Source organism: Medicago truncatula, chromosome 3 (genome assembly GCF_003473485.1).
Source record: "Medicago truncatula cultivar Jemalong A17 chromosome 3, MtrunA17r5.0-ANR, whole genome shotgun sequence".
Taxonomy (NCBI): Eukaryota; Viridiplantae; Streptophyta; class Magnoliopsida; order Fabales; family Fabaceae; genus Medicago; species Medicago truncatula.
This window is the reverse complement of record NC_053044.1, coordinates 12,581,112-12,584,386: the sequence shown is the minus strand read 5'-3', so window position 1 is coordinate 12,584,386 and position 3,275 is coordinate 12,581,112. Positions and strand designations below refer to the sequence as shown.

The window sequence follows — 3,275 nt, the reverse complement described above, 5'->3', positions numbered from 1 at the left end:
TTGTTGTGATGAATTATCACTGGTTATGGGTGCAAGTTGCTGCTGGTGTATAGCGTTTTTTTACTTCCCTCTTTGCTTTGCAATTAACATGCACTTTTACTAGTTAATGAAGTGCCAAAATATTGTGAAAGTGTGCTATAAATTCTAGCATAAAATGTGTCCTATTTTCCCTCATTTCGACACCAAACAAGACCTCGAAAATTTGTCATAATGAAGGAATTAGGGGTCATGCATGTACTAGAATTCTATAACCACTTTCATGCACATTTTGTCACTTTATTAGTCTCTTTTATGTCTTTTCTCTTAATATTTTTGTGCACTCCTTTTACTCTATGCTTTATTTTACTAACTATTTCATCTCATGTGCCATACATTTCATAGCATTTCACTACCTCCTCCACCTTCTCTAGCTTAGCATTTATTTTTTTGCAAGTTCTAATTCATTTGGTAATGTAATTTGTTGTCATTGGTTTGTAGCTTGGCAAAGAGGCCATAGAATGTATTTAGGCAATTTTTGTAATATGGACTATGGACACTATGACGCACCGACACGCACACACTCACCTTAGATGTATGCATAGGATTGTATGGTTAGATAAGCGTTTAGGTTTAAACACTTAGAGAAAATCCATCCTTTTTTACAAAAAAAACAATTGAACTTCACTTCAAAATTTTCATAATAAATATGAAGTCAACACTTCATTTTTTTTCCTTTCTTTTTTTTTTAAGAAAAATTCAATTCATCTTAATCATTTAGACTTTCTTTTTAATCACTAATCGAACCTCACTTTTTTGCTAAATCTAATGCTCATGAAGCCTCCCAATCTCCTTCTTCAAAACCATTTTCAAAATTTAAAATCAAACAATTAAAACAAAAAAAACAACAAGTCTTTTTAGCAAGAACTACGCCGGTTTTGATCCCGTAAAACGGTACGTAGGCAAGGGACTTTAACCCCTCCAAGCCGAAATAAAATCAAATTCTACTTCTTCTCACCCCCATTCTTCACTAATCATACCTTCTTTTTTACAAATAAGCAATAAAACTAAAGCGTAGAAATAAACTTAGGAGAACGGTTCTTATGGAATACCATAATCGCTCCGGGTGCCTAACACCTTCCCGTAGTGAAAACGACCCCCGAATCTAGAACTTTTTAAGGGTTTTTCTCCTTTTACCCTTCCCAAGAAAAAAGAGAGATATCAACGGTCAAAAGGTTCAAGTCCAATTAATGGCTTGGCACCCAAAAACCATGATAACATAAATATTATGTATTATTTATTTTAATTTGTAAATTGCTTCAATCCCTTGACATGGTTTAGTGACTATGTACAGAGAAAGAGAAAAGAGTCTTGACGATGTTATTTGTGAGATACGTGTTCAATTATTTATGTCATATGGTCACAATTACTATCATAATTTCAGCTATTGTTGTGTTTCTTCTCACTTTGCCAAATCCAGACAATGTCTTTGAGAGCTGGTATTTTAGCAGTAAGATATTCTACTATCAAGGTTGGGATTGAGAATCTTTGATAATAATCTACGTATCTCGACTGAAAATCAGGGTGACATTTGTATTCTCCCTTGTGGATTTTTCGATAGAGTTCCATTAAATTCTGATCATAAAATGGATAGTAACCGGGCAAAAGAATATGTAAGATTACTCATCAAGACCAAACATCAGATTTTTCTCCATAATAACCTTTTCCACGGAGAACATATGGAGCTACATACATCAGAGTTCCACACATTGTTTGCAACATGTTGTAGCGATGAGATTCTATGAATGTGCTAAACACGAAATCAGCTATTTTAAGAACACCGTTCTCGTCTAAAAGCAAGTTTTCAGGCTTCAAATCCCGATTGTAGACACCCTTCTTGTGGCAAAAATCTAGAGCACTTACCAATTGTTGGAAGTATTGTGTTGCTTGATTATAATTGAAGTTACCTTTTAATATTTGGGGGAAAAGATCACCACCTTTTGCATATTCTAAGATAAGGTATATCTTAGTTTTGGTGGCCAAAACCTCGTAAAGCCGCAAAACGTTTGGGTGTTTAACCCGTCCAATTGTTGCAATCTCCCACTTTGTTTGAACCATCATTCCAGCTCTTAGGACTTTTTCCTTGTCAATAACCTTTACAGCAACCATGTCTCCAGTTCTCAAGTCCCTTTCTTTGTAAACTTTTGCAAAGTTTTCTTGGCCTAATGGTTTTCTAAACTCATATCTATTCATCAATAATTTCCCCTCTGAATCCATTTCAAGATTAAAACCACAAACACAAACCAAGTAGTTCAAATGATTTCCCTGGTAGAGATGTTTTATATTATCAACCAAATATTAGGATTTACAATGTACTCCTCGTGTATACATACTTGCTCCTCTAGATCTACCTTCTAAAGGGAAGAGAAAGCCATGAAGTGATTGAAAAGTTAGAGAGCAGTGTTTATTATGTGAAAATAATGGTGTAAACTCTAAACAACAATTACAAATATGCCTCTTTTTATCTTTCTTTCCTATTGCGTGATACTCATTTTAATTATGATTTTACTTTTTCAGGTTGCTTTACTTCAAAATAAACCCATCAATAAGATCATCATGGCCTTCAAAAAGTAAAGCATCCTTGTGCATAACGTTACAGGGTTATACCCTTATAAGTGATGCATCCTTGTGCATGCTGACAATTACTTACCTGTGCTATATATCTCACATGTTAATGTATACTTCCCTAATTTTACTATCCATTTTTGAACAATGAGAATTACAAAGGAAGAAACATAAAATAATGCTGCATAAGCAAGTTTTCATCGCTTAAATATTACAATGAATTAAATTTATTTGCTTGAATATAAGTTGGGAATGATATATGTTTTGGACCGGTCAGAAGACCAACCGCACGATGACACATGACCAACTGCGTTAAGGCTCCGCGCTTGAAGGAGCACGTCAGCTTACATGCACTGTGCCACACAGAAGTACGCCCTCGCGCGAGAATCACCTTACATGTGTCCTACTCCGTCCCAAATCACACGCCGCATAACCCGAAGACAGTTATGACCAGCGCACACATATATAAGGGTGAACTTGGTTCACCCTCAAGGTCACATCACTTTTCACAACACTTATACACTCTTTCTCAGTTCCATTAATGAGGTGAGCGTTGGAGTGCTAACATGGTTGTAGGCACCATTCGTTCCACCTTGAAGACTCTTCGCCGCCGTGCCAGAAGCCTTTACCGTCACACAGAAACATTCTCTGCCGCTGTTGCTACTCAACCGTTC

The 3,275-nt window shown here is 35.9% G+C and overlaps 1 pseudogene; it reads right to left on the bottom strand.

Moving 5' to 3' along the window:
* Nucleotides 1-1,388: 1,388 nt before the first annotated feature.
* LOC25481106 (CBL-interacting protein kinase 26-like) lies at nt 1,389-2,429 on the bottom strand (annotated as a pseudogene).
* Nucleotides 2,430-3,275: the final 846 nt, after the last annotated feature.